At 46.8% G+C, this 23,468-nt stretch overlaps 1 protein-coding gene and 1 non-coding gene across 7 annotated transcripts in view; one reads left to right on the top strand and one right to left on the bottom strand.

Moving 5' to 3' along the window:
• Positions 1-313, bottom strand: part of ERGIC2 (ERGIC and golgi 2) — a 69,788-nt gene extending 69,475 nt beyond the window's left edge. For all 6 annotated transcript variants that reach the window (XR_003095157.1, XM_025209719.1, XM_025209720.1 and 3 more), the window contains exon 1: positions 222-313. The gene's annotated coding sequence lies outside the window, so the exon portion shown is untranslated. The remainder of the gene's footprint in view (positions 1-221) is intronic.
• Positions 314-3,419: 3,106 nt separating this feature from the next.
• Positions 3,420-12,365, top strand: LOC102371916. The gene is made up of 4 exons (XR_003095155.1): positions 3,420-3,728; positions 9,940-9,982; positions 10,705-10,813; positions 12,208-12,365. It is a non-coding gene; the product is annotated as an uncharacterized LOC102371916 (transcript).
• Positions 12,366-23,468: the final 11,103 nt, after the last annotated feature.

The raw sequence follows: 23,468 nt of genomic DNA, 5'->3' as shown, positions 1-23,468 counted from the left end.
CAGGAATGCATATATACCCTTAAAATAAGAGCCCACACATGCATTAAAATCTTCTTTGGCACTGACAGGCATAGGTCCAGTGTAACAGCACAATCCGCCCATACTACAAACATGCACTTTTCTTTCTGTACATGCTCTTACTGTTGCCCTACTGAGCATGTGCACAGTGTGTGCACATGCCCATTAAATGAGTGAAGCCCCAGTGAAGCTGCTGCCCTTACCCTGCCCTTTGCGCTAAGTGCCAGCAGCGGCCTCCTCTCTGCAGAGCCCAGGACTGTTCGGCAGGTCGGCAGCAGCAAGGAAGGAACTGGCAAGGGAGGGGAGAGAGTAAGAAAGCTGACTACACTGAGCAATGTTGGCAAAAGAAGGGTGGAGTATGGTGGCGAACAAGAGAAGACACACAGGGCAAAAGATGTGAAATTGAAGTGTAATATAGAAGACAGAAAGCCAGCAGAAAAAGTTCACATCATCATCATCATTTTAGCTAGTTACTTCCTAAGACATGGTCAGCTACTTTTCCTATTATAAAAAGCAGATTTGGTTTTTCTCTCCTTAACTGTAAGATCTGGGGAACATTTCATAGGTTTCAACAAACAATAGAAGCTATAGGCACTAGGAGAACTAAAATAAGAACTACAAAAATATAAATAGAAAACAAATATAAATATAAATTATATAAAATTAATAAAATTAATGAAATACAGAAAAAATCCATATTTTTAAGACAGTGCACTGCAGTCAGAATTTGCTTGTAGACAGCATGAAAGAGGAAAAACCAAGTGTAAGAGGATTTTTTATTTTTTGCACTTCATCTTTAAGGCTCCAATCCAACAAAGATTTATGAACACACTTGATGGCCAGTACCATGGGACTTCTCATGCCCATTAAGTTAAATAACTACACAAGGTAATCAAAAGGAAGATGTGGGCTGAATCAGGAGAAACTTCCTCAGGGTGACACAAGTAGTAGAGCAATATCCTTTGAAGGAAAAGGATGTCACCCCATTGCCTTTCAAAATAAACAGGATAAATCACTTTTAAGACTATCCATTAGGTCATAAACACATTGTTCAAGAGACCAGGATTTTTTGGTGATACCTTTTATTGGACCAACTGTATGGTTGGGAGAGCACCTGTTACTACCAAATCTATATGATAGGCTGGGACTGTCCTCTCATTTGACCAGAATAAGTCCAGTGAATTCACAGGAAGTTACACCTCCCCCCCGCCCCGTTGTTTGTTTTTTTTTCCTTAAGAGCAGTGAAGAATCCGGACTATAATACAGTAACACACTAGTCAAAAGAGTATATCAGGCCCTTAAAATCAACAGGAGTGGCTAGGAGAGTTTAAATAGTTTTAATTAAAAAGAAATGGTTCTTAAAGTGTGCAACAAGAAGAGCACACACCAAATGCAGATGCTTCCTCAGCCTGATGAAGGGTATTATACCCAAAAGCTTGCAAAGAAAAAAATGTCCAACTATTTCAATTGGTCTAATAAAAAATATCAGATTTACCCAAAGAACCTTGTCTGCCTATGTCCTTAGACCAACACAACTAGAACTATAGCACTGTGACAGATGTAGAGGGCCTTTACAAAGTGCTTACCTACAGAAAAGAAAGCCGATGCTTAGGGGAAAGTTACTTAATACCACTCACAATTTTCAGGCGCAGAGTTGCTTGCCAGCATACATATTATCCACTAATACTTATCAGTATATATTCTCTTACTACAAAAATATCCTCAAAGAAAAGATCCCATGCCTCACCTCCCTTAAAAAGAATCAACACCTGATATCACTGTAGCAAACACCTACCATTCATTCTCAGGGATAAGAGAAAATGAAAAATCTTATGGCATTTTCTTGCCCTGTTCCAGTCAAAAAAGTCCTAGGGATGCCCCATAAACAAATTAAAAACAACTAGCCTTAATACACAGTTGCTCCCCTTTTCCAATACTTCAAAGGAGAAAGTTCACCGGACAAGGGACTCTCAGTGCAAGTGTCAAAGTGCACAGAGTTTAGAAAAATGGAGCTTATCCCAAGTCATAGTTACATTCAAGTTTGAGAAAGTAAGAAAATCAAAACAGGAAGCTAATATAAGGGCATGGGAAGCAGCTTCAGGGGAAACTGATTTATGAGAAAGGAAAGCATGTAGACCTATGCTGAAGCTCTTATTGTATTCTGGTCAACTGATCTTTGGACCTTATTCATATCTAAACCAACTCGGAGCAGACAGATGTGCAAAAACAGATATCATAGAAAAAAGGGGCAGCAAGCACAGGACTGGGTCAGAAGTGATCTTATACCAGGTAGTTATTCTCCCTGGCCTTGGGAGAATGGGGCCCCACACGCTGATAGATATGAAAGCTTGCAATTACAGGCTCACACAGACACGCACACAATTAGTCTGCAAGGTACGAATCTACCCGGCCTTCTACTTGACTTCAGACCAGGGGTGGGCAAAATGTGGCCTGTGGGCTGGACACGGCCCGCAAGCCATTCTACCTGGCCTGCAGGGCCCCTAAAAAATTTAGAAAAAAAATCAATACTTATCTGCCCCTGGCTGCCTGTCATGCAACCCTCGATGGCTTGTCAAAACTCAGTAAGCGGCTCTCTGCCCAAAATAATTACCCACCCCTGCTTCAGACTAACGCCACGACCTACCTCTCCCAGTGCCCGTGACAGCATAGTAATACCTCTCATCTTCTCCTACCAATGACCCTACAACACCATTTGGTAGCCAAGAAGCCCTGGGCCAAGCTACCTTGTTCCTTACTCGCCCTGCTGAAGCTGCCAGAAGAAGCAGCTGATTCCTGCCATGCAGCACGGGATGCTTCTGACAGGGAGGGAGGGAGGGAGGGAGGGAGGGAGTCCCAAATCACCAGCCGCTTTGGCGCATCCGTGGCTACCTAGGGAAGAGGCTCTGGAAAACACGGCAGGCAGAGCCCACCCCAGGAGCTAGGAGAAGCCCCGGTGCAGTCTGTGTGTGTCAGAGTTGTGTGTACAGCCTTACACAGGGTTCAGATTATGGTTGTACAGGGCGGTTCAGACAGCGATGACTGCCTCAAGCAGGGGCTAGAGTAGAGACCTCTTGAGGTGCGCTCCCGCCTGGCTTCTCCATGTCTACATGTTCACGAATGCACCTTAGATACTGCAGTTTCCTTTAGTACTACCTGTAAACGCGGTACCTAGAGTGACGCTGACTGCGCACCAGCCGAACAGCACTACGCAGCAGGAGGTTAGCACGGTTTGTGCTGTGACCCGCAGTGTTATCAGGCTAATGCGCAGTTGGCACCACGTGTAGACGTGCCCTCCCCGCTGCTGCCACAGCCGGGTGCCCGGGGGGCGGGTCCGGCCCCGGGTACCCCCGTGCGGCCGCCACCCGCGCTGCCCTCGAGCCTGCGCCCCACCCCCTGGCTCCGGGCTAGCGGCTCCGGCACATCCCCCGCCAGCGGCGGCCCCCAGCTGTCTCGGAGCTCCCGGCGCGGCTGCGTCCGCGGGACCAATCAAAGGCACCGACTTCCAGCAACCACCGAGGCGGCGCGGCCGGAAGGGACCGAGGCAGCGCCCTTCTAGCCCGCCCCCGCCTGCCTCTATGGTTCCGCTCCGCGCGCCCCGCCCCCAGTGGCTGGGCCTCGCCTGTGCGGAAGAGGGGGAGTTAGAAGTGCCAGTCAGAAGTCAGTTGGAAGGCGAGGGGCGTGCACGGTTTTGTAGACTAATACATAAGTAGGTGGGTGGCTAGAGGCTTTATAACGGTCTGCATCTCCCCTGCCTTTTGACTGACTGCAGATTTAACACGGCTAACTAGCGCGCTGTATCTGTCTTCTGTACGTGCCTATGTGGGTAGGGAGAGGGATCGACAGAGCACAGCCCTGCGCAGGCTGAAGCTTCACCAGATGCTGTGAAGGACACGCACACCCTTTCACACCATCTGATGTAGTGAACTTTGATTCACAAAAGTGTGTGTGTGTGTGTGTGTGCAGTCCACAAAAGTGTGTGTGTGTGTGTGTGCGCGTGTGCACGTGTGCTTTAGTCTATAAACCTACATTTCTAGCCTGCCTTCTGGAGCACTTTGAGAGCCACAGAGGAAACACACGTAGCCATGCTTTTCCTCCTCTCTGGTTGTCTGAGATGCATGTTACTTGAGGTTGTTTCTTTCGTTCAGCATACATTTGCTCTGGGTTAATTACATGAAGGGTGGTGGTAGGTAGCGCATCCCTGTTTCTGATTTATGATTCTTGTATTGTGATATGATGATGGACTGATTCTTGTTAGCAATCACAAACCCTCAAATGCCACTGTTCAGCTATCTTGAGGCAACATCACCAACAATCACTAATTTATGTGTTTTGTTTCTTTTAATCCTCTTAAGTTTGGCTGAAGGACTTCTGCAACTGAATAAATGGTTAATGTAATGACATCAGTTATCGTTAGCGTTTATACGAAGATATTTACACAGGTGTACTTGGGAACAGCATGGCCTCTTAATACCTATTACACACTGAAGTTTTATCTGATATTTATGGAACTGTCTCCTGAATAAACATTTCGGTCATTAATAACTACCTTTTCCAGAAGTTTCTTTAAACTTGCATACACTGATCACCTAGGCAATGGATTTCTCTCCTTAAATACTAGCTTGCTAGTAAAGAGAGATCCCCATGTCTCCTAGCATAGTGCCCCAGTTTTGAAATGTGTTCCATGCAGACAGAGTCTGTGGAGCTTGCTGTAGGATCATGAAAGCCAATCTAGCCGCCTTCTATCACTTGGCATTTCTGCATTTGCTTGCCTAAATGCTAGAGGAGAGTGCTTGCCCAAGCACATGTTGTTTCTTTTTTGCCCCTCACTGATGCAACTTCTTTCCTTGCTTCAGAGATGCACAACACTTTCCTCTTGTATTTACCTGGGCCTAAGCCACTATTCAAACAGTGCTTTGCCCCTAAGCCTACTCTACTTCCTTTATGCCATGTACCAGCTCATAATACTCTCTCACCCTTCCCAAGGCCTGTGGACTTTCTCAATTGCAAGCACATTCTTTGCCTATCTTCTTCCTGATGTCCTTGCCCTCTCCTTCACACCAAGCCTGCCTCACTGTTTTCTGTCATCAACCCGAGCCCTTTCTCCAGCCTCCAGGTACTTTTCCTTGTCCCTCACCTATGTCCATGCCATATGTCCCTGCATCTGCCTTCCTACAGGCCCAAGTTATTTACCTCTGTCAGCCACACTGCTCCTTCCCTCCTCACCCACATCCATAGGCAACGCATAGAGAGAGCACGGGGGGGCATGTGCCTCCCCCGCAGAGACTGGCCACTGCTAGCTTCTACGGGCTGTCACCACTCATACAACCCTCCCCACCCGGCCACTGATACCACCACCAGCATCTGCAGGTGGTCCCCACTCGCTGCTGCTGGCACCATTGCCCCCCCACCCCACTGCTGACACCACTGCCAGTGTCTGCAGCCAGTCCCCACTTGCCCCTCACCAGTCTCAGGAGGCACCAGTCATTCATGCCCACATCACTTTTCTTCTATTTCCAAGGTCACACCCCTTTTTCCCATTTTCCTCATACAGGCCTGCTGCTTCTTTTTGTTCCCTGCAACTTCTCTCCATCCTCAAGCCCTGAGACATAAGCTGATTTTCACTGTCCCAAACTTCTGACACCCAATTCTCTACCACCCCACTTTTTGGGGTGAGTCTCTTTCCTCATAGCTGACAGCAGAAATATATATATCTTCTCTATTTAGGTGTTGGTATGGTCTTTGCCACTTGTTTCTCAGTTCCTTCTCTCAACCCTCCTCAATGCAGTGGGCTTGGATCAATTTGCACCTGTCCAATAAGAAAAAAGGGGCAGGTTGCAGTCAAGCAGAGGACTATTAGAACAGTTGCCGTTCATGTGCAGTAGCATTAAAGGACAGGCAGTTGAAGGCTACTTCCTACATTGTCTCCAGAAGCTGCTGCTTCTACAACAATGGCATTTGAAGGCAAGAGGGGTTTCCCCCTCTCACTGAGTGCTGCCAGCTGCTTCTATGCTTGGTTTTGCTGTGTTTTCATCTGTTGTCAGCTGCTCCTGACTAGTGGAGATGCCAAACCTCCATGTGGCAAGGTGAGGCTATGAAAGCAGAGGAAGTCATTATGTGCTTGTTTCTGTCTGATGCAAATAACTTATGGTAGAGACAAATATGTATTTATGGGTCTGCTTGGAACAGTTGTGTAAGTGTATGTCTGGGTCCAAAAGATATTGTTATGATGCGTTCTATTCTATGATACTGCTGAATCCCTTATAGTATTATGCAGGACCATGAAAAGAAGGGAATATTTGTTCTATGAAGATTTGGGTTTGACTTCTATATGATTCTTTTGCACCTTACCTACATGAGGCTGCTTCTGCCACAATAGTGAAGCTGACAGTGTCCATATACATCCATGTGCCTCCTCGTGGCTCCATACTTCTCCTGTTCCATCTATGTAGCTCTGCTACAGTGGCTCTGCTGACAACTGACCTTGGAGAAACATGGGCTGCTGGAGGGACTGTGGCAGATGTACTTAAAGACACTTGAAAGCTGCTCAGTGGTAACAGCAGCCTTCTTTCACCCAGAGAAGTAACGTTATTCTGCTGGCAGGAAGAAAGGCTTATGTTGCCACAGGAGAACCCTGAGTGTGGCTACATTCACAGTTTCGTTGGAAAAACACTGGCACAAAATATGTAATACAGTATAATCTCATAAATCCAGATCTCAAAAACCTGGAATTCTCAAAAATCCAGCATTGCTCCAGGACTGGCTGCTGTTCTCCCCCCACCCCTCCCCTGAGTGGAAGCTTGGGGGAAGGGGGAAGCTTGCACGCGGCAGCTGCTGCCGCCATCCACCACCCCACACTGTTGTTCCATGTGCGGCCGCTGCTCTGGGACTGGCAGCTGCTTCTCTCCCTACCACCCTGCTCCACAACTGGCTACACGGGCTTAAAAAATCAGGCATTTTCAAATATCCGGCAGGTGCTCAGTCTCAAGCACGCCAGATTTATGAGGTTATATTGTATTGTCCAAGCCTTAGTGTTCAACATCTCCCAGGTATTACAGCAATGGGCCTGACATTTTAAAACAAGAGAAAGCTCTCCACAGAAGAGACAGCTTAATGTCCTACGTATCAGACTTAGAGTACCTGCGGTCCTTGGAACCACTACTGAAAATCTCCGAAGTGTCAAGTTAGCTGTTCAGGGTCCCAAAGCTGGCAAAATACTTGAATACCGCTCACCAAAAAAGGAACTTTTGGATGGGAAGTGATAAAAGCAATTTCTGCTCTGCATTTCCTTATTTTCTGAAGATCTCATTTAAAACAAAAACCAAACACTATATTTCCTCAGTGATTGTCCAGCATACTTATTTACAGTAATGTACCACAGGAGATAGGGCTACTGTTATAGAATAGTGTTGCATGGAGTCTTGTATTTGTAAATATTGACTATAAGCAATCAGCTTGATACTTGCTGCATCTACACGAGATGCTTACTGTGCAGTACCTCATTACTACTGCACAGTACCTCGTTACTACTGCGCAGTAGTGTCATGGGGCACAAACCATGGTGTGACACTACTGTGCAGTAGTAATAAGCTACAGCGCAGTCAGCATCACCAGGAAGCCATGAAGGGCTGCTGCTGCTCAATAATGCTCGTTACTGTGCAGTCATTTAGTACTTGCAAGTACTAAATGACTGCGCAGTAACAACTGTGCCATCAGCATCTGGTGTAGATGTGGCTACTGAGTATTTTGACCATGAACAAAATAGTGCACGGATTGATAATATAAAACAGAAGACTATATTTTAGCTTTTTAAACTAATTGGTATTGGAAATGCAAAATGAAAATCTATTTCCAAGCTACATTATCTTTTGGCATTTACACAATGGGTTGGATGTTTACTTAACTACCCGACAATGTAGGCAGTTCTTTTTGCATCCTGGTTCTACATCCTCCTCTCATGCACCTACACTGTCACATCATTTATTATGCTGAAAGCCTGTGTTGACTCCTTTTGTACTATTCTTTCAGAGCCAAATTGTGGTCATATTGAAATTCATGAAAGTATTTCCCATTGACTTTAGTGGAATCTGGTTTTAACTCCAACCAGAAAGGGTGATGCATTTTGTCTTCTTGTGGTGGAAGTGTATGGTAATAAATGTGTGATTCATTGTTATGTAAAGCTTGAACTGCATTGGATCAGGGGGTCAAACCATGGGCTGGATGAGTGGTGCTGGACTGGTCCTTGAGCTGCACAAGCCAGCCCCTCAGGCAGTGTTTGCCCTGAACTGGCCTGGAGCACAGCCAGCAGTGTGTGCCCCCAGCTGACCCAAAGTGCAGCTGGCAGTATGCTCCTGGGACTAAGCCAGAGCACAGTAGCCGCATGTTTCCTGGACTGGCCCAGAGTGCAGCTGGCATTGTGTGCCCCAGAGCGCTCCCAAGCACTGCTCCCAAAGTGCACTAGGCTGGTCTTGCACTTCCTGTGCAGCATGTGGGGCCAGTCTGGTACATAACACAGTGGCATGTGGATCCAAACCAAAACCCCAGCTAGCACTGGGGGCCAGATAATAGGGCTCCACAGACCATATTCAACCTGTAAACTGTATCTTTGACACCCCTGAATTGGACAAACAGGAAGAATATGAATAAGGTGAGACCAAAGTCCCAGCACCGCGGAGGAATTACCATGGAACTGGAAACTAGTCGAGCAGGTACATTTCTCATTGTATGTCATGAGAGACTATCTAGATAGCTTTATTCCTGCTGACGTGATTACCAGCTAATTATTAGAGACTCCTCTCTTCTAACACGTGGGGATAGCATTTGAAAACATTGTGATAGAAAAATTGTCCCTGGGAAGAGGCTGAAGTCATTCATTTCTTTCTAATTGCATCACACTTTGCCATTTGATCCTTTCTTCCTCCATCTTAAGCATTTGATCAGCTGTAAGAAAATATGTCATATAGCATCATAGTAACATACATTGAATGTGTCTACATGAGACGCTAAATGTGAATTGGACTAATTCTACTGTGCATTAGCAGATCAAGCAAAAAGCATGCTAATGTGCAGTAGATTCAGTCTACACGTGTATATAATGAATTCCATTTTGATTTGTAGATAGTGATTTCAAAAGTTATTGTTATGGCAGGATCATGTCCTTGCTAGATACATGGTTAGCTGCTTTGTATGAGAAGGTTTAAGCTTGTTGTAGAAATATGGTTTGCAGCAGTTTGCATTTATTTAACGGTTCGTACTATATGATTTCTGAGTATTTTTGAGTACTAATCTTCCCTTACTCCTACCTTCCTTTAAGTGTTTATTTCTGTACAGTTTACTGTAAGGAGATTTTAATATGCCTTGATACCCATACAAAAGGAGTAACCTCACAATAAAGATTATGCGGTTTTGTCTACCCATTTGCTTGCCTTTCTCCATAAGAATAATCCTTGGTTTTAGGAAGCTCAGTGGAATTACTAATTCTACAATTTTTTCCTCTGCTTAATTATAAGCTTCTCTTTATTTCTTCACACATAGCCTATGCTTAAATTCCCAGAGACTTAATGACATAGAAAGTTTTCAGTGGTGATAACAAGCCTCTTTGAAGCTAGCAGACCTTCTAATCTGGGTAATTAGTCATTTTTTGTAACTTCAGAACAGTGTGATTGATTGTATTCAAACCTTGCAGAGGAGTTCATCTTAATCCTTGAGATTAAATTTGGCCAATTTTCAGGCCAACACAAGGAGAAGTTCAATTGAGGGGGCTTATGGGATTTGGTTGCAAATTAAAGATGGATGAAAATGCAGTTTCCTTTTTACAGCGTTTTCAGTGGCACATAGAAAATTAATCCATGTCCCATTAGTAGATATGATTATTATAGAAACAACATTCAGATTAAGAACTAATTTATTCATTTCATATTGTAGGCAGGCAGAAGTGAGGTGAAGGACTGTTGCTGTATCAGTACCTGTATGTATATTTCTCCTTGTGTATACTGTACTTTCAGTTGTAGTGATATATTAACTCTTGTTTCAGTAAGGAAGCAAAGTCTATGGATGTCTATTACAGTTTGTTGAAATGTGGTTCTGATCTTTTGTGTCACTGGTTTTTTTAAAAAGCCTAGTGGTAAATCTATTCCAGTAGTTCAACTGTGGCTCTTCATGCTACTGTTTGTAGGATGTCTAAAACAAGAGGTAGCAAAAACCTTCAAGTTTTGAGTTTGATTTGCACATTGTGATCAATGCGTAACCTACGTTGAGCAAAAGATAAATATTCTTTCTTTCAAAGGTTGTTTCCAGTCTGTTTTCTCGATAAAAATAATTAAAAATGCTACTTGGAAGAATGTTGGCCCAGGTTTTCTAAAATGACTAGTGATTTCAGGTAGCCAACATGAAGCATTTTAAAGGGCTTGAGTTTTAGAAAAGCCTGAGTGAATACCCACTTTGATAAAACCAAGCTCATCCTAGGCATTTCAGGTAGGGTACAAAAAATAATGACACACTCAAACTCACAGGTTGCTTTTGAAAATCTTGACCATCAATCTTATCTTCATTATAAATTATTTTTATAATTATAAATTATAAATCTTTTCTTCGTTATAAATTATTATTTAACATAGCCAAATGTAGGCACATTTTTTAATGATTGAAATTCAGTACAAATCTTCAGTTTTACCCAATATCATATTTTAGGTAAGAAAACATGCAAGCCAGTTTCTGCAGTCATACAGTATACATACAAGAACTGTATGGCTTCAATGAATATGTCCAAATGCAATGACAACTGCATGAAAAAAAAGAAGTAAGTTATTAGAATGAATTTATTTGGGGGGTCTTAGATTTATATCTGATTTATATTCAAAAGGCTCTACAACTGGGTTTTTATTGGAGATGTCAGTTTACAAGTTTGTATGAGAACATACAAATGACTTGATTTTTTATGGTACTGTAAGAGACTAGCCCAGGGTTGGGCAATTATTTTGGGCAGAGGGCCGCTTACTGAGTTTCAGCAAGCCATCAATGGCAGCATGACAGGCAGCCCAGGGCAGATTAATATTAATTTTCTAACATTTTTAGGGGCTCCGTGGGCCTGATAGAATGGCCTGGTGAGCCGCATCCGGCCCTCAGGCTGCATTTTGCCCACCCCTGGACTAGCCATATACCTCACATCCCACTTCTATAAGCTTCCATTGTAAATCACTGTTATTGTGGCAAGAGAAAGCTCATTTCAGTCTACCCCCAGTCTTGGAGAAGTCAGTCTATGAGCCTACTATGGGGTTTAAATGGAACCAGTAGTGAAAAGGGGTGAAATCTGGGAGCAGTTGTTTTCTTTGGTATGCTCCTGCAGGCAATTTTGCCTTCCCATTAGAAATCCCTTTGGGAGGTACTGATGCTCGGTCTGCTACCTCATGATAGTAAACAGAGGTGACCCATGACAAAAGGGCTTCAGGGAACAGCAATAAAGCTATATCTTTTCCCTGAACCTTGACTGGTGTCCCAAAATTTATGTGGTTTTTGAGATGTGCTGGATTACAAAAAGGAAAATCGCTATGGGTGGGAAATGGCTTGCAAAGAAATGACAAGGAGAAGGAAATTCCCTTGAGTTGGAATTCTGAGTGGCATTCCCTTCACAAGATGGCTTTCATAGGGGAGCACATAGCTGTGAGGCAGAAAGTTTGTTCCTTACTAGTTCCATTAGCTTTATTATTCATTCATTATTATCCCAATTGTTTAACTCCAGACTACACAAAATACAGGCCAGTTACCTTCTTGTGTTAATTTATATTCAAAGATGGATTTTTTCTATTATAATTTCTTAATTTTTCAAATTGTCTTTACTGGTATGTCTCTCTCACATTAATGCATATGCATCAGTTTTATGACAATAAACAGGTAATTTAGGTAAGAACAATTAAACGTGAAATGGATTAATGTACCAAGATTAGAGGAGTCTTACAAATAATAATAAGGGATTTTACTGAATAAAGTAAAAAATTCTGGGCAAACAGCTACCAGCTGAATAGCAAAGACCCTTCCTATTGCAAAATATTCTTTTTTATCTGCTTGGAGATGTAAGAAACTTAGGACATTATGAAAAATAAAAAAACCTCACATTAAATGTTGGCACCTTAAAAGCTGGATTTAGTGTTTCAAAACAATATGTTTACCTCTATCTCATTCTTTTCCCTTTCCTAGCATCGATTACAAAGAACACCAGTGTTGTTGCTGCCAGGAAGAAAAAATTGAGACTCGCTCTGGGACTCTCATTTGCAATGAGAAAACCATAGATTTCAAATACAAAAATGTCTTGTCTTGCACATGCAAAAATTGCAATGAACTATAAGATACTATGATTACTGGAAAAAATCAAGCTTCCTCTTTACTTATATTTAGAAAGGATCTAGATCACATCTGTAAAGATTATTTAAATAATGATTAACTAAACAAACATGACTGCAGGCACAGGCGACTGGTGCCACCTTAGTCGGGGAGGGGCATGTGCCCCCCCAGCAACCAGTCAGCGACTGGGGGGTCCCCCCACAGCCAATCTCACTGACCAAAGAGGGGGGATGTCCCCCATGGCCGATCACTGCAGCTGATCGCTGTGGCCACTTCTGGGAGTGGCTGCGTGGCCACTTCTGGGAGCGCAGCGCTCTGCTCCCCAGCCAGCACTTGCAGGGGGGCACCGGCACTCCTGCCGGCTGCCCCCCCCCCCCCTTATTGCCTAAGCGGCAAGCACAGCCAACCAGGGGGTGCACCGGCGCTCTCAGTGCACCCCTGTGCACCCCCTATGTGTTGCCACTGGCTGCAGGGCCCAGTTTGTTCCAATATACACAGGATGTACACAGTATGCACCTAGGAATATCCTACAGGCACAATATACAAAGTAGTTATAGTATACTGGGAGTGTCTACAAGAGATGTTTACTGTGGAATAGACTAGTTAGGTCTGCAATAAACATTGTATGTCTTTGTGACAGAACACCCTTTTATAAGAGCAGAGTAGTGTGAGATCAGCCAGGGTGGAGGAAACATTGCCCTGCGGAGCTTTGACTCCAGGAACAACTTGGAGGTATAGGTGAGGCTATGGGGAAGGAGGAGACCTCATTGGTCCTGGGCATAACCTAAAACTGCAGCCTGCCAGGATAGGGAGGCCTGGTGGTCCTGCCTGTGGCAGGGCAGGGCCACATAAATATCAGGACTGAGAACCTCCCTGGTGTCAGGTCAGTTGGTTGGGTTACCAGGAGAGTTACTGGGGGCAGGCAAGCTTATTTTGAAGTGCCTGAGTCCCATGGGGTGTTGGACCCTGGAGGTGGGCCAGGCACATCAAAGAGGAGCACCTGAGCCCAAGCGGGTGTAAGTCCCTGGGCCCTGAGAATTGCCAGGCAGAGTTGTGGGGCCAGTTAAGTTCAGGGAGGAGCAGCTGAGTCCTAAGGGGTGGAAGACCTCAGGCCCTAGTGTAATGGGCAGAGTTGAGGCCCGAGGGAGGGGTGTAGTGGTCCGGTGAAGGGCCAGGGGTGAAGTAGGCAATAGCTCAGTCTTGTTTGGGTGAGGGTCACAGGAGAGACCCAAAAGACCGCACCAGGGCTGACCAAGGGGTGGAGAGAAAAGCCTGAGGATCTCTTCGAGTAGGGTGGAGTGAGCGTAGCCTGGATAGGCAGTGTGCAAGAGGCCTTGTTGAGAGGGGGCTGGTGTGTGTGTGGCCTGAGAAGGCAGCGTGGGAGAGACACAACTGTGTGTCCAGTTTGACTCAGCTTAGAACCAGAGATGGAACATACTGTGAGACATCAGCGAAGCATGGGACACATGTAGAGATGGTAGGAGTGTGTACTTATCGCCCATGGTCATTTGGGCACATGAAGGGGAGCCTCCCGCCAATCTGACATCATAACCACTTATCAACAAGGCGGGTGGTTTGCCCAGAGACAAGGGCAGGGCCAGACTAGTACTGGGCCTGGAAGGTGCCCTTGTCACAGTTTACATGTTTTTTACTCTACAGCAGAGCGTGGGTCGATGCTGCCCCAGCTGGCTGGGACATGAGCATAGGCAACACGTAGGGGGGGCATGTGCCCCGCCCCTGAGATTGGCTGCCACCAGCTTCTGCAGGCAGTTGCCACTCGCAACCACCCCCCACTCGCCACCACCACCGCCAGCATCTGTGTGTGGTCCCCACTTGTTACCACCGACACCAACTTCTGCGGGTCGTCCCCGCTCACTGCCATGGTGCCCCCCAGTCTCAGGAGGCACCAGTTGTTCATAGGCATGAGGTTGCTTCAGTGTGAGGCTTCCTGCTGGCTAGCCCTGCATTGAAGCACTCCTGTGACAGCCAGTCCCTCCTCAGCACATTGAGCTGGGGGGAGTAGCCCCAGGCTGGCAGGCTGACCCCCTTGCCCCCTGCCAGCCAGGGCCTCTTTGACCTGGTTCAACGTTCTGCAGTCCTGGGCACACGTGTAAAGGTGGCACCCAGGAGCAATAGACTCCAGTACGATAAGTGCCAGAGGTTATTGCATCACATTAATGTGCACATGTAGACGAGCCCACTGTGTAACGGACTCTACTCCTCTTCCTGTCTTCACCTGCATACATTGGTACACAACATGCTGCCAGCATGCCCCAGGACATTCTGATCAATAGATACTACATATGAGCCAAGAGCTTATAAGAGCTACTATATATTGGTTACAAAGAACTGTTTGGCTCTACAAGGCTGCAGTTAAGTGCCACATGCTAGTCAGTTGTTCAGTCTTTTTGTATCCCTTGTTTCTGTGTGTAGCAGTGTTTGCAGCTTGTATCCTGTGCTTGCTCAGGTCCTCCATGTCGTAAGAGTATGTTGTCAAAGTGCACATCTTATGTACTGTGCTCTACACCACCACTGGTAGATGATACAGGGGACATTACCCATTATCCCACATTCACATATGTACAAAAGTTTGACCGGGGAAAGGAAAAGCATGTGTAGGTGCAAGGGAAATTAACCAGTCCTGTCACCTGCTTCTGTCACATAGGCAACCCAAAACCTTCCCACAGGGTGTGTCTACATGTGCAATTAATGCTATTTGGCTTTACTGAGTAGTGCATTTACTACTTGCAAATGCAGGTAAAATTACTGTGCATTAAGCACCTGTATGTGTAGACAGTAATGCTTTACTGCACAGTAGATTAGATTATGTGTAACACATGCTCTGCAAGCATCGTGTGGCCACTGCTAGTTAATGCATGGAACTTCAATTGAGTGACTCAGTCTTACTTGGCCAAGTAAGAGGAGTTGGACTGGACTCTGAAGGGTCTGTTATTTTTTCAAACCCATTACAGATGGTTGAAGCACACCCCTTTCTGCTCTTCCTGATCATACTGAACCGGGCCCTAAGACATGATTGTCTGTTAAAACAATGGTTGACAGTTAATGCCAGGGAGGATATGGCAGGGGATGGATCACTCTAGATATGCCCTATTTGATGCTCTAAAGCATCTATGGCTTACTGGAGGCAGGATACTGGGCTAGACGGATCATTGGTCTGACCCAATATGACATTTTTATGTTAACAAATAAATTGCATACTTCTCTGTTTGTCATTAGCTCTTCACTAATCAAATCCATCAAATAAATATATATTTGCATTTAACGCGCATGACTAAAGTACATTGAGGGATAGAATTTTGCTGTGTTATTGTTCTTTATGACAGCTACTAAAAATGTGCTAGGTGCATCTCATAAAACAAATAAACGTGGTCTCTCTTTCAGAGCTTACAAGTAAAATAGTATGTGACAGAATGAGTGAGCATTATGAGCAGAAAGGAGGGGATAGGAAATACAACAATATGATTTTGTTTACTCACTGTAGGCACATGCAGATCAGAATGGTGTATTTAAACTTTTTGTTATTTCAATATACATATAAAACTTGAGCTGATTAGGAAATATTTTCTTTCCCACAAAAACAGTTAGAAAGAAAATTTCTGTTTTTTCCTTTTTTTCTTGTTTGTTTTTTTCATGTTTTCATCAAAAAGCTAACCATTGCCCAAATTTTCCAGGTTGATTTTACATTAAAACACCCTTAAAATTAACATTTAATTTAAATTTTTAAAATCTCATAATTTTTGGCCTAAACTTTTAATTTAGTTCTAATAAAAATACATTGTCGTTTTTGATGTTGGGCCAGATTTCCAAGCACTCAGTACTTTGTGCCAGTCCCTCAAAAGTTTTCAGAACCCAAGAGCTTCTTTTGTGTTGTGCCAGCTCTTTAGACAATGTGGCCACTTATTATTTTGGTGCTTCAAGCTGGATAGGGTCTCTGTTTTGTTAGATGGGTAGAAGTTTTGTCTGGGTTAGATCTATAGTTCTTGACCCAGGTATTCTGCACCCTAAAGTACTGATAATGAGCATCTTCACTGGCTTAATGAGGGGTCAGAGCTTTCAACACCAGCGTCTAATCTTTAGTTCTTAAAGTGCTCAGAACTCTACAGAATGAAGGGTGCAACACAAATATATAATGTAGAATCTAAATAAAATCCAAATACCTATTCCTCGGATCTATCCTTTTTGTCACCGCTCTGACCGAGTTAGTCTTTCTGAGGGAAACTTCTGTAAGGTGTGCTAGCATCATTGTACTTTACTTATTAGTGGGCATATCTACATGTGCATAGTACTGTGATGCAATAAACTTTGGGGCTTATAGCACCGGACTGAATTGCTCTTGGGTGCCATGTTTACGTGTGCATCCGGGACTTTGAGCTGGGTTGGAACAGCAATGATGTGCTCCTGGATGCCACCACTGGGGCCATTCACACATTCCTGAGCCTCCACCCCTGCCGCCTGTGGACCAGCCCAGCCAGGCAAAATTTGTGGCTGCATAACAAGCAGTGGCTCAAGTCATTCCAGATGACCCAGGCTACCTTCCAGGACCTCCTCATGCAGCTCCACCCACACCTGGAGCAACAGGATACCACCATGTGGTGGCCCCTCCCCACAGACACCCAGCTGGCCATTGCCCTGCTCAAGCTGGCCACGCCTGCCAGCCTCCACTGCATCAGCCAACTCTTTGGTGTGGGCAAGGCAACCACTGGGGTGTCTGTGTTGGAAGTGTGTGGTGACCTCCAGATCATGCTGGGCACATCGTGTTCCACGTGAATGACCCCCTGGTGGTGATGTTGGCGGGGTCCGTACCCTGGGCTTCCCTCAGTGCATCAGGGCCCTGGATGGGACCCATATCCCCATTATCTGCCTGTCCCACAGAAACCACCTCTACTACAACCCTACTACACTCCATTATGTTCCAGGCCACTGCAGACCACCACAACACCCTCACCAATGTAAACGCTGGCTGGGCGGGCAGTACCCACAATGCCCACATCTTCCACAACTCTGGCCTGCCTGCCCTGGTGGAGAGCAGGCATTTAACATGGGGGGTGCCAGACCCCCAGCTGGGTGTGGTCCCTCCTCATCAAGGGACCTGCCTACACTCTCTTCCCCTGGCTCATGCAGCCCTACATGGGCCAGCTGGACCCTCACCAGACACATTTCAACCAGTGCCTGGGCCAGACCCACGCACTGGTGGAGCGTGCCTTCGGACGACTGAAAGGACGGTGGCATACCTTCACAATCTGCCTCAAGGTCACTGAGGCCAACATCCCCCAGGTCATCATCACAGCCTGCATGCTGCGAGGCCCAGGGGGAGGAGAGGCAGCAGGTGGAGGACACCTGGCACCAGGAGCACCAGCTGTGACAGCAGCACACCCACCCCACTGAGGGCCCATGCAAGCCGCTCACTTGCTAATGAGGACCAGAGTACCTGGTGCACGAGGCACTGGCCAACCACCTCTTCCTGCACTCCCCACTGTAGCCTGCATGAACAGCCACCTATGGACCCTTGCCCCATTGCATACCCCCCAGCACCACGCTCACTGTGGACAGTTTTTCAAATAGCTCTCTTTCCCCTCCACAAACACAGTTCTTCAAAAAGTGCTTTGCTCCCCTCCCTCCCCAACAACAGAGCCTGTCCCCACTCCCTCCTCCACACCAGATGCCAACCCCCTCTTCCCCACAGATCTCCTCCACCACCCTACCCCACCCACCACCAATAAAACACCCTTTTTCCCACGTAGAGCCTGTGCAGTGCTGTGTGCGCTCTCCTGGAGTGGGGGCACCTAGAGGGTAAAACCTAGGTACAGAACCCCAGCACCCCAGCCTCTGGCTGCACCCCAACAGGAGCACACACTGCAGTGAGGCTGGTGGGTGAGGGGCTTGCCTGGGGGTGATGGCAGGCACTGCTCTGCTGGTGCACCCATCTCCCCGTCCTGCAGTCCTGGCCCTGCTGCAGGCAGATCCTGCTCTAGGGCCACATGGGGTTGGGGCAAGCAGCAGGGCTGGGCCCGGCAGGGGGGCTGGGTGGCAGGGAACCAAGGTCAGGGGCTCTTGGCCAGTGGAGGCACTGCTGCACCTCGGCTCAGGCCCGGCCACAGGGGGCCTGCTGCTGGGTGGTGGGCAGCTGCCAGGGAGCCAGCGGGGCTGCGGCCTCCACATATCTCTCCTCCATAGCCAGGAGCCTGTCCCTGAACTTCTGGTTTGCTTGGTCCCTCCACCAGTCCCTCTCTGCCTTGTGCTGGTCCCTAGCTTCCTTATGACAATCCCTGGCCTCATAAGCAATGCCCTCTGCACCTCAGGCCTGTGCATCTGCCAGGCTCTTCTTGGCCATTGTGACCAGCCAGTCCAGCAGCTGGGTCTGGCTCTGGGTCCTGTACTACCAGAGCCAGCACATCCGTAGGGCCCTAGCTGAGGCTGGCAGTGACCCTGACAGTACATCCTGGCTGCCAAATGATGCCTCTCCCCTGTGTGTACCTGCAGGTCCCACAGAGCTAGGAGAAAGAGCTTGTTTGTGAGAGTTTGCAACACTTCTGAGATAAGATGCTCTTTACCAGGGGCCTATGCACTGTACAGCCTCAGATCAGGGGCCGTGCGTGCACAGGTGCCCCTGGAGCATGGTAAGTCAGCCAAGCAGGCCCTGACACAGGTGGTCGCTGGCTGAGCCCCTCATCCCTGCTCACTCTGCAAGGGTTGGTGGACTGCTGGGTGCTGGCCTGGCTCCTGGCAGCACCTGCTGCAGTGGCTCCAGAGCCACTCCCCCCACCTTCTCTTCCTTCAGGTCAGCCTGTCTCCTGTGCTGTTGCCAAGTCCAGAAGGCCCAGGTATGGGGGGGAGGGGAGAGGGGCCCCCAGTTGATTGGGATGCAGAGTTGCTGGCACCCCCGCCTTCTCCCAAGGGGGCCTCTCTGGAGAGAAGCCCCGGGGCCAGCCCTCCACTACACCAGCTCTATGCCCAGAGCATGCCCCTGTTGCAAGCATTTGGAGTATCCCCCTGTTGCAAGTGGTGCAAGGAGCTTTTGGCATGGACTGTGGGGTGTCCAACCCACTATGCCCTGCTGCTGATGATATCCATGGTGCCCCAGGCACATATGTGAACCTGGCACAGAACCCTGAGTTTTGACAGTGTGGAGGGCAAGCCCACCCTGCCCTGCATCCTCTGCTACCACCTGGAGGGCTACCTGTGGCTGCGCTACACATCCCTGCCCCTCTTAACCAAGGAGGACATTGCTGCCATCATCAACATGTTGCTTGGAGTGTGTGAGGCCTGTGCCTGCCTAGCTGTGGGGGCACAGGCTGCTCAGAAAAGTTTTACACTGTCTTCTGCCTCCCTGCATGGTGATGGGGGACTCCAGGGGCTAAGGGGAGCATGGGTGGGCCAGGTGGGGAGTGGGGGCAAGGGCAATGACAAGGAGGGTCCTCCCTCCAGTGCAGGGCTTACCAGGTGGGCGTGGAAGGTATACGCAGCAGCCTGAGTTGGTCCCTGCTGGCAGTGAGGATGTGTGGCTCCCAGTGGTGCAGGGGTGTGGTGTCCAGCTGCCCAGAGTGGGGCCCCCTCTGGGGAGGAACTGGCGCTGTAGCGGCCAGCAGTGCCATGGCTAGCCTGGTCTCCTGGGTGGGGCTAAGCATGCAGAACTGGCAGGGCAGGCGCTGGCCTGGGCTCTTAGGGCATTTATACACATACTGAGATCTGATGCATTGGAGCAGACTCGATTAATTGAAACTACTTTGCAAGCAAGCTGATGCACCTGACAGTGTATTGCTTGCGTTTGTATAAACAGCAAAATGTGCATCTGCTCTGAGAAAATGGTGGTGGTGTGCTTTTGAACTAAAACACCTTTGATGTATTTTAATTCAAATGCACACTGCTGCTATTTTCTCAGCACTGACACGCATTTTGCTGTCTATACAAACGTATGCACCGCAGCACTGGGCACTTTTAAAAGTGCCCAGCCCTGCAGAGCAACCATGTATACAAATGCCCCCAGAGCTGGTGGAGGAGGCTGGGGCTGGGAGTACAGTGGAATGGGCTCCTGGTGGGCTGAGGGGCCCTCCCCTGGTGGCACATCACCCTGGGTGCCAGGTCACAGCAGAAGCTCAGTCAGGCCACCCGTGCCTGACTAGATGGCTCAGGTCCAGGCCAGGGTCCCAGGGCATGAGGATGTAATACAGCTGCTGCATAGAAGGCATGGACTTGCGGGCAGTCCCTGACTGGCGGTTGTGGTTGGTGACATTGACCCACTCTTCCTGCAAGGCCTGCTCCACAGTAAAGTGCGTGTGTAGGTGCACCCTAAAGATCCCTTGCTAGAAATGGGACCGGAGAAGCAGGAAAGAGGTTTCTTAATTTCTGTCTCCAACAGTTTGAAGACCTACTCTTCCTTGAGAGCCTACATAACCCCAAAATACTGAAATTCATGTACCTGCTACATGACTCTTCCACTATATTCTCTCTCATGTAACTTAATTTTCGGTAACAGCAAGTGATTTTCCTACCAAATATGTTAATAAAAGTGTAGCTGCTATTATACAATGCACTACTGTGAGAAAGTTTGATCTTTATTCATTATACACATGACACTGCTAACTCATAAAAAAGAATTTATGAGTTGTAGCAAAGCTGATTTGTTATTCACCCCTTTCTGTTTATTAATTTATAACTTTGCTCACTAAATGTATACATTTGGACATAGACAGACAAGGTTCTGTGGGTAAATCTGATATCTTTTATTAGACCAACTAAAATTTTATTTAGTCTAATAAAAGATATCAAATTTACCCACAGAACCTTGTCTGCCTATGTTCTTAGACCAACACAGCTACAACCTGTACAATTTGTACAATAATTAACACCCAGGTAGGTGGATACACACCAAAGACAGGATTAAGTCAGCCTAAAAAGGTGTTATGCTCCAACAAGTATTTTGTACATGTTCTTGAGGAAATCAGTTTTTAAAAATGTAGGCATGTGACTTATTTTTGCTAGAGGCAATCACAGCAACTGCAGAATACTTTTAACATCAAAGCTTTATCTTAGGAATGAAAGAATATGGATCTTTACTTCTTCCTGAAGAATTAAATACTAAATGAGAGAGAATATTAAATGAGAGATAAGGGATTGTTCAAATATAAAATAATTATTTTGTACATCTGTCTATTTGAGAACTTCAAGCTCCTTTGCAAACATTCATAAGTTAAGTCTCACAACACCTGTGTGTGGCAGGTATTACAATATTCTTCCCACTCTATACACAGGGAAGCTGATGCACTTAAAAATCAAGAATAAAAAATGTCAAAAGTAGCCACAGGTTTTAGTTGCTTCAACAGTCAACATTTCCCAGGCATCCAACCCTTTAGAAAATTAATTTCAAAGTGTTTCAATTTGGAGACCCGAAAATTCAGGCACCTTTGAATATGTGGCTGTAGATTACTTTGTCCAAGGTCCACTAGATATTTGTGGTTATGCTTGGACAGTGAATCTCAACTTTTTAGACTCAAGGCACTCCTTGGAAAATTCCAGCTTTTAGCTTTCTTTCATTTTTTGACTACAGAAACATAATAGAGCATTTTTTCTTTTGCAAAGAACTCAGAAAAATCACAACAGATTAGGATGTTTTTAATGCTTTGGGCTCCTATTTGAAATCTCCGAGTTTATCTTGTGAATCATGTCTGCACATCTAACAGTGCAAATGTTTCCTGACACCCCACTGTGCGGGCCGGGAGCAACCCAGGCCCTTTTTCGTGCTGCACGCGGGCTGTGGCCAGCAGCCCAGGCACGCTGGATCAGAGACGGAGGGCGACAAGCTGGAATTAGGCACAGATGCTTAACAGTAGATTTAAAGATTGTTTACTTACACCAGAGATGGTAGTGGTGAGTTGCAGTTACAGACACAGACAACACAGACAGTCACGTGGAGTTTGCTAGGCTCCACGGAACAGAGTTCCGGATGCTCTGGGTGAGCACGCCACCAAAATCAGACTCGTAGATACGTCTTATAAATTCTTTCCGCTCGAAGACGGGAAGAGGTGGGTGGTGGATCAGGTCACCAAGCTCCTCTGAATCTCACGCAGGGTCTCTATTACCCTGCCGTGTATCCAGAGTCCCCACGAGATGGATGCGGAGTCTTCGGCTACTGCTCAAGCCTCTTATACGGCTAGCAAGCCAATCACTAGCCGCCACGTGTGAATAATTTAGAACTAGCCAATAGCGGGGAACGAATTTGCATACGGGTGGCGGGAACTCTTTTGCACCGTGCATTTCTCTTGCAACTTGAGCAATGCACCCTGCAAAAGAAGCTGTAAATAGGCGGGAAACTCATCCCTGCACCGGGGTTCTCCTCTGCAATAGGAAACTCTCCCATGCAATGAAGTTGCAACCTGGTGGGGATAATTCTGGTGCTGAAGCACACACAAAATCATGCCTTTGGGTCATGACACCCACAACACCCTTTATAGGATCTCAAGGCACCCTAAGGTACCCTGGAACCTGGTTGAGAATCAGAGTGCTAGAAACTCAGCTAGATCTCTTAGCTCTCTAGGACTACAATGTAGCCATCCAACCACCCTTGTTCTTATTTTTAGTGTTTGTTTTTAAAGACTTTGCTCAAAAATAACTGTGCGGGCCAGGAGCGGTCCGAGGCTTTTGGGGGCGCGCGGCGGGCTGTGGCCAGCAGCCCTGGCACGTGGGTCGGGGAATTTGGCACGGCGGACTAGAATTAGGCACGGACGCATAGCGGTTGATTAAAGATTATTTTACTTACACCGTAGATGGTCGCGGTGCAGGCAGGAAAAACTTCGCTTAAGTTGCAGTTACAAAAACTCGCCCGAAGAGCTCTGGATACCACGATGAGAGTCTAAAAGGTGACTCTCCATGAAAGCGCGCAGGGAAGGGTACGTCGAGGGATTAGGCGGCGACGGGGAGAGGCTAGAGGTTGATCAGGCCCCTGTATCCTCCTTAAGGCACACGCTGGGTTCGTTGGACTCCGCAGCGCTTAGAGTTCTTCACAAGATGTGAAGTTCTCCTTCTCCTCCACGAGATGGTTGTGGAGTCCTCCAACTTGGGCGGAAACCGCTCAAGCCTCTTATACGGCTAATAAACCAAAC

Source organism: Alligator sinensis, unplaced genomic scaffold (assembly GCF_000455745.1).
Source record: "Alligator sinensis unplaced genomic scaffold, ASM45574v1 scaffold9_1, whole genome shotgun sequence".
Lineage (NCBI taxonomy): Eukaryota > Metazoa > Chordata > Crocodylia > Alligatoridae > Alligator > Alligator sinensis.
Note: the sequence above shows the minus strand (reverse complement) of the source record. Positions and strands in the feature narration are given on the sequence as shown.